Source organism: Rhipicephalus microplus, chromosome 4, assembly GCF_043290135.1.
Source record: "Rhipicephalus microplus isolate Deutch F79 chromosome 4, USDA_Rmic, whole genome shotgun sequence".
NCBI lineage: Eukaryota > Metazoa > Arthropoda > Arachnida > Ixodida > Ixodidae > Rhipicephalus > Rhipicephalus microplus.
In genome coordinates, this window is record NC_134703.1 from 144,017,768 (window position 1) to 144,030,996 (window position 13,229).

The window sequence follows — 13,229 nt, forward strand, 5'->3', positions numbered from 1 at the left end:
GCCATCCGCAAACTTGAAGAATGCCAGGCTTCTTTGATGGCCAAGTTGAAGACAGCCAAGGAGAAGAAAGTCGAAGCTGACAACAAAATTGAACTTTTAAGCCACAAAGTTGCGTCATTGGAAAGGGCCACAGCGTCAAGACACCCATCTGAAGTTGGGACAGATTCTGACGCTGTACGTGTTGTGTCTGAGCAGGTAGCGGCTATTAAGGCCTGCTGTAACGATTCCGAGAACAGAATGTGGTGTTCGAATCTGCTCTTTGGTTTGGATGATGACACTGCAGAGGATTTAGCAAAGTCAGAAAAGAAAATTATATTAGAATGGTTCCTTCGTAAGTGCTCTGCGCGACAGCATCAACAAAGCCTCTGAGCTCTTCCAGGCTGATTTAACTTATCTTCTGGGTGACTACAATTATGCGCTAATTGATTGGGTGAAATTAGCATCTTACTGTCATACATCAAACAAATTTATGTTTAGATGTGAACCTATTTCAAACTGTTTCTAAACCTACACGTGGTACCCATGTTCTAGACCTTATTCTCACAAACGCTCCTAAAACTATAAGTAACATAGAACACCTGAATGGTTTCAGCGATCACGATCTGCTTCAAGTTACGATAAACATAACACCACCCTCGACAGGTCCCATATCAAAGCAAATTCGAGACTACAATGAAGGTAATTTTACTGCAATAAATACAGAACTAAGAACATTTTTTCAAACCACAATGTGGCCCTCATTTTACAATAGATCTGTGGAAGAGAACTGGCTGTTGTTTAAAAATGCTTTGTGCGCTTTGGTAGACAAATATGTCCCACTCCTTTCTGTCGATAACAAACGATAGATTAAACCCCTGGTTTACAAGAAAGCTCAAGCGCATGAGGAGCGGAAAGAAACGGCTGTATAATATTGCCAAGAGCCTTCAAACATCATCCTCATGGCATAATTAGAAATGCTATCTTAAGACATATTGCTAAGCTTTAGGCAAAGCAAAAGACAAATATTTCTCTAATGACCTTCCTGAGCTACTTAAAAACAATCCAGCTAAGTTTTGGAAAATAATAAGCCCCAATCACGAATCTTATGATATCTGCTTACACAGCAGCAGCAATGTTCCTCTTCCAAATAACGAGTGTTCATCGGCTCTTAATTATTCTTCTGTTGCGTATTCACAAAAGAGGACTCTTCAAGCGTATCTTACGTTTCTGATTTCAGCTACCAATACATGAAACCTATAGATATCACATAAGATTGACTATCATCACTCATAAATAACCTTAAGATGTCTTCTTGTGGCATAGATTGCATAATCTAAAGAATGTTATGAAATACAGTAACAGTGTCAAGCGAAATTCTTCTTCACATATTTAAGCAGTCACTCGCGACTGGCCTCCTCCCTACAGACTGGAAAATGGCAAAAATCATACCGGTATTTAAAAGTGGCAATAAATCATCATGCGAAAATTACCGACCAATCTCCTTGACATGCATTTCTTGCAAGTTACTGGAACACATTATCGCCTCGCAGATCTACAGACACCTTGAAACTCCCAAGTTCTTTTTTCATAATCAGCATGGTTTTAGAAAAGGCCTATCGTGCGAGACACAGTTGCTTGAATTTGTTACAGACCTACACACTAACTCGAACAACAACCAACAAACTGACTGCTTTTTTCTGGACTTTTCAAAGGCGTCCGATCGCGTCGCACACCATCGCCTCATTTCAAAACTTTCAGCTCTTCAATTGGAGTGTTTCACTTTATCCATGGCTCCGGAACTTTTTGATCCTTACCAGTTCACCATTGCAAATAACTTCTCGTCCTCCTTAACTGAAGTATCATCTGGTGTACCACAGGGAAGCGTCCTCGGTCCTTTGCTCTTTCTCATCTTTATTAGCGATCTTCCACATAACGTGTCCTCTACTATAAGAATATTTGCTGACGACTGCATTGGCTATCGCACAATAGTTAATGCAGACGACCATCTGGTTCTTCAGCATGATCTCGAACAAATTAGTAACTGGTGCAGTAAATGGCTAATGTCATTGAATACATCAAAATGTAAAGTAATGTCATTTACTCGAAAGCCTATAACTTCCCCACATTCATACAATATCAATAAAGACATTGTTGCAATAGCTACAGAATATAAGTATCTAGGCGTTATATTTACTACAAATCTTTCTTGGTCAAAACACATCACCTCTGTTTCAGCCAAAGCCTCCCAATCTTTGGGTTACTTGCGACGAAACTTAAGAAATGCTCCATCGAATGTTCGCAGCAACAAATTCAGAACAGGGCAAGCCGCTTCATTTCTAACGATTACAGCTATCAATCTAGCATCACAGAAATCAAACTTAACCTTTCATTGCAATAATTGAGTACTCGACGTGACATTGCCTTGCTGACACTGTTTCACAAATTCATTCATTCATCTCGAACAACATTAGCATGCTTGAAAAGACCCTACTTCACGTCACACAAGCTTCATAATCACTTTAGCTATACCCGCATTTACGGATCAACACGTGCTTTCAACTGCTCGGTGCTTCCACGTGCAGTCCGATGTTGGAATTCCCTGCTGGATAGCATCGCATGTCTGACAAACTTTAATGCTTTTCGTGACGCATTGACCAGTTATCTGGCCAACGAGATGTAAAAATGCTTGCCATTACCGCAGTGTGCTTTCTTCGTTGTAACCTTTTTGCAGTCTCTTATTGTATTACACCGTAGCGTCGCTTATATATTTCCTTGTTATCTGTTTTATCTTTGCTAGTGTTGTTGATTTCTTTTTATTTTTTACTGCTCTTCTTATTATGTGATCTGCTACATGACCCCTGTTCATGAACTTTGTGTTTTTGTAACTACTACGGAAGTTACCTTTTTGTACTGCCCCCCTTACATAATGCCTCAATGGAGGTCTGTAAGGTATCTTTAAATAAATGAGTAAATAATAATATAAGCGAGCTCCTTGTAATCCTTGAAAATTTTGTGGACTTTGCTTCAATATAGAAAACGAAAGATGTATTTGCGTATGTTGCACTGACTTAAAAAATGCATTTACTGAGGAATGTTCGCGAAAACATGTAGCCTTGACAGGAGAGCAATAGCAGCAAGTTTTGGTTTTGAAAGGGGCAGTGCCTGTGTCGTCTGGCAACAAATGCGAGCCAAAAATAAATCCAATTCAGCGCAAGTTATAGTAACGTTGGTTCGTCGGTACTTGGTATACTTGATCTGTGCGTCAGCCTCGCGTGTCATTTCTCGGCAAAAGTTCCCGTTTGTGCTGTGTGCAATGCCTGCAACTTTACTTTGACAGAATGCCAAGCGGAAAGTGCAAGTTTCAGTCTGCGTGGCTGGAGCACAGCGAATATCGTCACTGGATGAGGCCGGAGACAAGCAACCCTTATCGAGTGAAATGCGCGGTATGTCTGAAGTCGGTCGACCTTGCGACAATGGGAGAGTCGGCATTGAAGAGCCATCAGAAAAGTGCCAAGCACCGATCCAAAGTTGCGGCAGGCGAGGGCTGCTCTTCTGTCAACGAGTTTTTTGCAATTGGCAAACGTCACAGAAACGACTTCTCTGCAGCAAAACATGGAAACATCCTCTCAAGCTGCTATCCTTGATGAAGACTGCAGAGGACATGACTTCGTAATTGAAGCCGAAATTTTGTGGACGATGAAAGTTGTGTCTTCACACTACTCGTACAGATCCAGTCGCTCAGTTTCAGAGTTGTTCAAAAGATGTTTCCGGTTAGCGATATCATGAGAAGCTTCACTTGTTCAAAAAAATGCATGTGCATTGTGTGCTAAGCCCATTTTTCGCTTCTCAAGTTTGGACATGATGGGGACATCTGAACATTTTGTGGTCTTTTTTAATAAAACGTCAAACGAATACCTGCAAAATAAACAGCTCGATATTCATGTGAGACTGTGGAACAATTCTGAGGTGACAACAAGGCATGTGACATCAGCATTCATGGACTACAGCACAGCGGACGACCTCTTTAAGAGTTTGACGGAAGCACTGGTGTCTTTTCCAATGAGCAAAATGGATGGCCTCAATGTCAACTGGAGCCTTTTCCACAAGTTCCAGCAGTGTATGAAAAAAAAAAAAGACTTTCAAGTTCAGTGTTTGGATATTGGATCGTGTGGCCTTCACACAGTGCAAAATGCCTACAAAGCTGGAATGCATGCAACGGGCAGGCCAGTAGACATATATTTGTTCAGCTTAGTCTCACTCTTTCTTGATGCACCGGCCAGGTGAGAAGATTTTATTCGAGAGACAGGGAGCAGTGCGTTTCCTCTTCCTTTTGTATCTCACAGTTGGATCGAGAATGTGCCCGTACTGGAAACAGCCCTGGCCACATGGGAGCACTTGAAGCAAGCAATGAGTGGCCGCAGGCTGCTCGTGCCAAAATGCAGAGCATATGAAAATGTCAGTGCTTTTCTAAATGACGAGCTTGAGCTTGCAAAACTGAACTTTTCCCTAAATGTTGGCATGGTTGTGCAGCCTTTCCTGGCTGGTTTTCAGACTGATTCTCTCAAGACGTTTTTGCTGGCAAAAGAACGTAGAAGTGTTCTGAGGAGCCTTCTGTCAAGGTTCGTAAAGTGCTCTGTAATGACAGAATTCACCAGCACCATGTAGCTGCTGCGAATTGATGTTAAAGATGCTGTCATTTACACAGAACTTGAGAAGGTGGATGTTGGGCATGCAGCTGAGAAGATATTGAAAGGCTGCAAAGCGAGCACCAAGTGTATTCTCGAGTTTAGGTAAGAGTGCCGGAAGTTCCTTGTGAGCATGATTCTGAAAGTCATGAAAAGAAGTCCCCTGAGATACCCTATTGTTCGTGGGTTGTCATGTTTCAAACACGGGCCTTGGGAAGCTAAAAATTGTGCTTAACTGCTTAATCGACAACCGGCTTCTCTCTGAGCACCAACGCGACATTGTGTGCACAGTACATTCAGTTTTGTCTAGAAAAACAACATGAACAACAAAGCTATAAAAAAATCATGACCGTCTTGACAGTTTTTTCGTGTGGCTGCTGAAGCACGATGCTTCAGCAGCTTCCCAAAGTTATGGGCTGTGGTGAAACTACTACTTTTCCTGAACCATGGGCAGGCCTCAGTGGAAAAAGGCTTCTGCATCAACAAGCAGGTTGCAGTCGAGAATCAGGCTGAGCTGTCGTATATTTCTCAACGAGTTATCTGGGAGGCTGTGAAAAGCCATGGTGGCCTGCTGAACGTTCCGATTTCAAAAGAGTTGAAGGCGTCAGTGCGCCAAGCCCAGCATAGGTATGCTACATACCTAGATCAACAAAAGAAACAAGCACTGTCACGGCAGGCAGCTTCAAAGAGAAAAGAGCTCGAGCAAAATCTTGATAAAATACACGGAAGGAAGTCAAAGCTTCAAAAAACTAATAAGTACCTGCTGGCATCTGCAAGCAGTTTTTCTAAAAAAGCTGAAGCGAAAAACGGCCTTACCTACTTAGTCAAGGTAAACAGCTTTCGTCGAACTGCTTAAGAAAAGGAGCTGGAGATAGCTTCTGTGGAAAATGAAACACACACGAAAACTGTGCTGCTTCCATAAGTCTTGTTAGCAAATAAAATATTGCTAACACTCCTTGAATTTCGCAATTTTTCATCTCTAAAATATCCTTGAAAACTCGAAAAAAAATTCTTTATGAACCCTGTTTAAGTTCCATGCATGAAAGAATTGAATGAAGCATCAGTAATCTCAAATCTTGGCTTGAAGAATGTTTATTATCAGCTGGAACTCGATGCACTTTCAAGGCAGCTCACAAAATTTCCAACACATGTTGGTTTGTTTCGATACAAATGCCTAAAGTTTGGCATCAGTATTGCAGCTGAAATTTTTCAAAACACCTTTCCTCAAGTACTCACTGGCATCCCCCAACGTTCTCAATGCTTGTGACGACATTCTCGTCTGTGGAAAAACAAAACATCAGCACTTCCCCGGAAGCTGTCCTGCACGGACTCCAAGAAGCTAGATTGACGCTTAACAAAAAGAAATGTCACTTTGATCAACGGGAACTGACCTTCGAACTTTTTTCAGCTGATGGAGTTCATCCTGATCCCGAAAAAAAAAACAGCAGCCTTTGTATAAATCAAAATGCCGGAGTCACCACAAAGAGTGAAGTCTGCTGGCAATGATTCAGGCAGATTTCTGAGAGACCTTGCCAACCTCACACAACTTCTAGGTGAACCGACATTGAAGAATGCTGTACTGGCACGGAAAAACACTCTATGGAGAGCCTCTACAGAGCCATGTTCGATGCTTTCACTTTTGCCTGCTTTTTTCACTTTTGCCTGCTTTGACCCATCCAAGCCTACAGAACTGATGGTAGGTGCAAGCCCATACAGACTGTATGCGATACTAACACAATGTGATGGTGAACACACTGAAGTTGTAACTTATGCAAGTAGAGCACTCATCCTCGCTGGAAAGGTTCTACTTCCTAATAGAGCTGGAGATGGTTGTGGCTATATGGGCAATGGAACACTTCTGCCTATACCTCTGTGGTGTCATCCTTTTGCTGACGCACCACAAGCCTTTAGTATGCACTAGGGAATTCACGATCATCACTGTCTGCCCGCATTAAGTGCCTCACTTTACGCATCCAATAATACAAGTTTAAGGCACAGCACACTGCAGGAAGTACCAACCCTTCTAATTACCTTTCCAGGCATCCGTTTCCCAATACGACACTGTGCACCTGCTTCGACAAGGTGCCCGAGTATGTGAACTTCATCCAGCGCTACAGCACCCTTCTCGATTCGGTTCTCGACTCCCTTCTCGGTCTTCTTGGTTCAAGAGGTTGCTGATGCAACTAAAACAGATCAGCTGCAGTCACTGATCAATGCCATACAGCACCCCAAATTCAACAGCTGGTTCTCGCCATTTGTCGAGACAAGAGAAAGCAATTTTTAGCTGACTTTGATTATTTATTGTGAATTCTAGGCCGCCTGTTGCTCTATAATATTTAGCTGGCATGTTGCCGGGAGCGTCTACTGCCGATCGGCAGCGTTTTCTGACCATGCTCAAAAACTGTTGCAGGGCCCCTATAAAGGAACCGACAACTGCTCAGAACATGAAATGAGATGGCTGCGCGGATGGAATGATTGATCCTCATAATGACTCACACCAACCCTGTTTTTGTCGTGAAAAGTGGAGTTATATTTTCATTTATTCATTGAAAATTGCAAAAATAGCCTGTGGTGCTACCTAGGGGTAGAAACTTCAATTATCTGGTGTGTTGTCATAGCGGTCAATAATTTTCATGTTAGAGGTAAAATATAGTTTGTTTCTTTATAGTAAAAGATATTCATAAAAATATGCATATAGGCCTGCATTAGCTGTGCGCAATAAAGTTGCGCTGCCTTAGCGTGACGTATTGATTCCATGCTTGTCAGCGCGTCTTGAGCAACTTTCCTCTGTGCTCATGACACTGTGCACACAGTTTTCGGGTCACTAAGTTTTTGGATTGACGTGGTCTTTCCATTTACAATTTGTCTCAGAAATGACGTGTAGTGCTACTCAGCACAACCATGCATATGCGCAGTGACATTTTCGGTGACTTGGCTTGGCTCGTGTGTTGAGAGAATAATGATGACAGAGCAAACCATCCACAACACAGGCACAAGAACCTTGGGCGCTGGCACGCGCAACGCGGTAGAAATACAGAGAAGCTGTATAAAGCCACATCATCTCATTGTAACGGCTCGTTATTTTCAAAAAAAGCTCAGAATAAACGGGGTTAAGCATAGTTACAGGAACTCCTGCAAAAGCAGAACAAGACAGCGTTCACAAGTCGCCAAAAAGGCTACCGGCATCACTATCAATTCTCAACGTTGCAGGATGAAAGGACTCGCCTGTGTTCAGAGCCTTGCTGATAGAAAAGTACTGCTTATAAAAAGACTGCGTGCTTTTAGGATTAACTACGGCAGCTACGAATTCTACGAAGAGTAAACTGTCTGTCATGCCAGAAAAAACTAAGTTGAAAAAATAATTTGTTGGTCTCTTTAATAATGCTGTACGAGGTATGTTAGAAAAGTATCCGACTGTATATTTTTACCGCGAAAGCTGTTATGAGATCACAACTTGGGTCACGTGTGGCGCCGTAGTTGTCTGCCGCTGCCGCCGGTGTCCGTAACAACTACTGCATGGAATAAGAAAAAAAAAACTTAGTACTAAGGACAGTGGGGCTCGAGGCCGGTTCCGCTGCGTGCCAGCCCGGTATTCTACCACTGAGCCATGCCGGTGCTTGGGACTCAATCACAAACTTGCCTTGAAAGCAGTCTTGATGTCGGAAAAAGGACTGCGGTAATATGAGTAAAAAAGCATTATAGAATGGCAAAAGAACAACTAGGTGTCACACGATGCGAATAGCATAACGAGTGGGACATCTAATACTTCAACCCATTAAAAAAAGTTGTTCTTGATCACCTATTAACTGTGGCGCATACCTACTTCAGGCATAATTCCTCATCGTTGTTAGCCACTGCATGAACAATCGGCACAAAAATCTTCGTAAGTGTTTAGCGGATAATACGTTTCTCAGAAGAATGACGAGAAATAGCATAGTGATTGCCGGCCTGTTACCCAGAAATTAATAATGCCGCAGTGTGTTACCAGCAAGTGTACTTTCAGTAGTTACCCAATGAGTGTTTAGAAAAGGTTCTGAAAGGCCGCTCTTCTAGCTTTTTCTGTGACTGTGCTGCGCCTTCCGTGCAGCCCTGGCATTTTATTGGGAGCACCTCGTTGATTTGAAACAAGCGGGCTTGCAGCTGCCGACCTTGAACCTTCGTACGCACGCATGAATTTTTTTCCGCTTACCAATAGCGTTAGTAGGTAGGACCCAGTGTTTGAGTAAGGTAGTGTGCAGTGCTCTCGCCGGCTTTCCATCTTAAGGATGGAGTGAATAGAGCAGCGCTACTGAATCAAATTTTGCCAAAAACTGGCCGTCAGCCAAGTGGGAATCATTGGGAAGATCAAGACGGCTTTCGGTGACAACGCTATGAGCCGCACACTGATTAAGGAGTGGTACAACCGGTTTAAAGACGGCCGCACATCGATGGAGAGCGAGTCACGCTGCGGTCTGCCATCAACATGCCGAAATGACCCGCTCATTGCCGAAGGGAATGTTGTGATGTAGGACTGTCGTGTGACTATCCAGGAAATTGTGGTAAAGGTGGGCATCAGCACTTTTTCTGCGCATTTCATTATGACCGAAGATTTGAGCATGAAAAGAGTTGCGCAGAAATTCATGCCGAGACTGCTCTCGATGAAGCAAAAGCAACCTCTTCTTGAAGTTTCACAGGACATGCTCGATTTCTCCAGCGGTGATCCTAACTTCATGAACACCAATATCACTGGTGATGAGTGTTAGGCGTAAGGGTACGACCCGAAAATCAAATCCTAGTCGTCATATTGGAAGCATTCCAGTGTTTGCCAAGACCAGGCCTGCCAAGTGCGCAGCAACATAAAAGTGATGCTGAGTGCTTTCTTTGACTCCCGCGGTGTGGTACACCACAAGTACACATGACAGGGTCGAACAATCGCCTAAGAGTACTACAAGGATGTCCTCCGTCGCCTATGTGATGATGCGCGACGCAAGAGACCCGAGTTGTAGTCAACAGGTAACTGGCACATCCATCACAACTATGCTCCAGCACATTCCTCACACTTGGTTCAGACTTTTTCGGCGAAAAGTCAGACTCCTGTTATTCAACAGGCTCATTACCTTCCTGATATGGCCCCCTGTGACTTCTGGCTGTTTCCCAAACTCAAGAGGACATTAAAAAGAGCGATTTCAGACAAGGGAGGATATTATAGCTGCAACGACAGCTGAGCTAAACTTCATTACGAAAGAGGCCTTCTCAGAATGGTTCCAACGATGGCAGGACTGCTGGGAGGAGTGTGTGGAGTCCCAAGGGGACTATTTTTAGGGGGATTAGGTTTACAACGCTCCAATTATGCCAGTTTTCTTTCTTCTACCAAAGGTTGGATACTGTTCTAACAGACTGTAATTGTGGACTGACGTGATCTCTTACTTGTGGTCGCTAGGCTTGTGTGAATAATGAATTCTTGGTTGGAAGTAAATTCGAATAGTGTATGTCGCATATTAAAGAAAGTGGGCACATTTGTCGTGACCAACTAACCTGTGTAATATTTTTAAAAAATTTGAAACGAAGCCAGTGTAAATGTCATTCTTTTTGCTTCAAAGAAAAATTAAAACGACTTTGAATAGTAGCAAAATCTGACTTTAATTAGAATGCAAGTGATAACCTGTAAAATATCCTCCATTTTAAAATTTGCTATACCTAGTATGAATAGGCCAGTATTTGCGGTGAGATCGGGCTATTGCTGGCAGCACTGTCCCCGTGATGGTGTAGATAGGCGATTGGCGGCGCATATACGAACACACAGCGGCGCTTCGCTGTGCGTGGTTTGAGCCTATTGTTGGCGTATAAAATGCATTGAATCTAGTTTACTGGTAATATTTACGCTACTTTCTGCCGAATCGAGGCATAATGCCCATGCAACATTACTATTGCTAGCAAGTGATGCGCATTCTGGCTGTGAAAGGGATGCTCGCCCTGGGTGACTGTCGGTGCACTTTCGCACTAAATTACTCTTTTGTTGTGTTGTTTGTATGTGTTCAGCTTGCGTTTCACCTGCTACACAGTGCTGTAGCGCAGCTGAACTAATTATTTACGTCTTGCTCATCTGGATACTATAAAAAAAGAGAAAGAAAAATCCTAGCAAGCCCTCATATTGGTGCGACGAGTTTGGTACCACTGTTTGCACGAATACACATGCGCTTTCTTACTTTTTATTCTGTTCACCATGAAATGTGGGACAGTGGATGAGTCTAGCTAGGAAAGCTTTGTGGCTGACAGCGCTTTGCACTAAATTGATGTTTACTATGTATTGACGTTTACTATGCACATGTTGTTCTACCAGTAAAGGTACCAAAGCTCTTAAGAGTTCCGCAGAAGGCTTTAATCGAAGGATTATGTGCATGACAGTGATACAACAAACATCTGCTTTTTTTATTTTCAAATGAAAAATGATTGCAGCTTTCCGTCAGTCAATAACAATGATACAGAGAGTCTAGACAATGTAAAAAGACATGACATTTTCCGTGATATTGTACAATAATGTAATGCACGCTGTCTGAATTAATTCTTTAAAGTGTTCTTCAATCTTTAAAGTGTTCTTCAATCTAAACACACAGGTGTTTCTGCATTAATTTTGCCTCAAGCTAAAATGGCACACAGCAACTCCGTTTCAAGAATAATTAAGTACCATAGTGTCACGTTGTACTTGATAGAAATATTTCTATAAACACAACTAAAGCTCATCCGATAGTCGATAAACCACAGCGCCGTAGTTATACACCTAACATCAAGAGGCAAGTGCGTGGCCTAGAGCCTCTTCTCATTTTGTTCACAACAGAGTTGTTTTAAAACACTGCATTCACGAACTACTTGATAGTACGCATGTTTGGGACGATGCCAAGTTCATTTTACGATCAATTGTTTTGACTTCCACGTAATTGCAGCGGTGCCTTTTCTGGTAGCCGTTAGCGAAGAATGAAGGCGATGTGGCGACTACCGAAAAGCGGCCAGTATGACTTGTAGTCGACAAAAAGCCTACCTGTGTAGCATAGCGCTACTTTAAGCCTAATGCACGCCTTTAATAACTGGGGACTACCTAAGGTGCTGATGGCTGTGGCCTCAGTCACTCTGTGGGACCGTGTTTAGCGTGCACCAATTCACAGAAAGGAAAGCAGCTCGTTGTTACTGAGTTTGAGCGTTGTGGATCGCGGGCACCAACACGGCAAGCATTGCACATGCTTTCATGAGGTGACAGCCCAAACTCGCCTCTGTCCGCTGCCAGAGCCGCTAGAGCATCGCTTGCAGAAAGCTCGCGTCACCGCAACAAGCTTTTTGTTGCATCTGTACACAGTCTGAAATAGAGTGGGAGCAAGCGGCTCGGCACGGTGTGTAGACCAATTAGGCGAAGTGCTGCACGCAACTAGCCAGTAGACAATCGGCACCCTGTGACCGTATCCCATCTAAAAAAAAACGCGGTTTTCGCTAAGTAGCACATCGCGGTACACATTTATCGCGAACAGCTGATTTATGTCTGTTTCGTCGATATATCAGTTGGCTGCGTATCCTGGACTTCGCAGTAGTTTCGAAATGCTTTTTGATGTCGCCACCATGTGCCATCGTACGGTCGTGCGAGAGTGCCAATCATTTTCGAACATTGGCAAAAAGAAAACGGTGGCTTCGTAGTGAGCACATTGGGCAATATTTGCTCTGGCACTCTATTTATACCTTTTTTATGCCTTCTTTAACGGTGATGGCACATGTAAAGAAACAAAATTGGCAGGGCAAGTAACTAGGGGTGTGTTGAGGAGTTTCAAGTCTGACACCCCAAAAATTTTTTCATGTTCAAACTTTTTGAGTGATAATAATGTACTTGTACACCATAACATCGACCACCAGTTGGCAAAGTTAGCCGTTCTACGTGCAAACACACCCCGCAAAAATTCCTGGGTACGGCCTTGCCAATGGATACTTGGTCATGGGTGTGCATACGAGAGGGGGGGGGGGGGGGAGAGGTTGGGGTGACACTGTGACGAGCCTGCGCACGGGGAACCCTGAGCATGGTTATAGAATTGGAGGTTAATGCGATCTTCGGAACAGGATAATATTGTCAATTTGTCCAGTTATGACTTATCAAGTGAGGAACGTATTGTCTTGTCCCGTGAACTTAATTTTTGCCCAGTGACTGGAGGTGATAGTGAATTTCAGCTCATTAAAGATCTTCACAATTTCGAGCGTAGCATGCATCTCCGTGAATTCTTTCATGGTCGTCCATCAGCCCGCAATACTAATGGTTCTTCCTTGTTATGTTATAAATAAGCATTGGACATTTCCCTCTCAACGAGACAGATGTCTTTCGGGCATATAAAGAACGGATGCCATTCCACCGCAACCTCACTGACAGAGAGCGAAAATCAATTGAATATCCGGCTAATCGAAATGACATAATATTAAAACCTGCAGATAAAGGAGGTGCCATTGTTGTCATAAATAGAAGCACCTATGTCAGTGAAAATGAGAGGCAGCTCAAGGATGCATCCTATTACAAGCGGCTAGATCATGACCCAACAAACGAGTTTAAAACGGTTGTCC

At 43.2% G+C, this 13,229-nt stretch overlaps 2 protein-coding genes and 1 pseudogene across 2 annotated transcripts in view; 2 read left to right on the top strand and 1 right to left on the bottom strand.

Moving 5' to 3' along the window:
- LOC142814639 (disintegrin and metalloproteinase domain-containing protein 10-like) overlaps positions 1 to 13,229 on the bottom strand; it is a 260,313-nt gene that overhangs the window by 45,630 nt on the left and 201,454 nt on the right. The window lies entirely within an intron of this gene.
- The window catches only part of LOC142814640 (uncharacterized), a 43,160-nt gene that overhangs the window by 2,941 nt on the left and 26,990 nt on the right, over positions 1 to 13,229 (top strand). The gene's annotated exons all lie outside the window — the stretch shown is intronic.
- On the top strand, positions 1,012 to 12,538 carry LOC142814637 (uncharacterized; annotated as a pseudogene).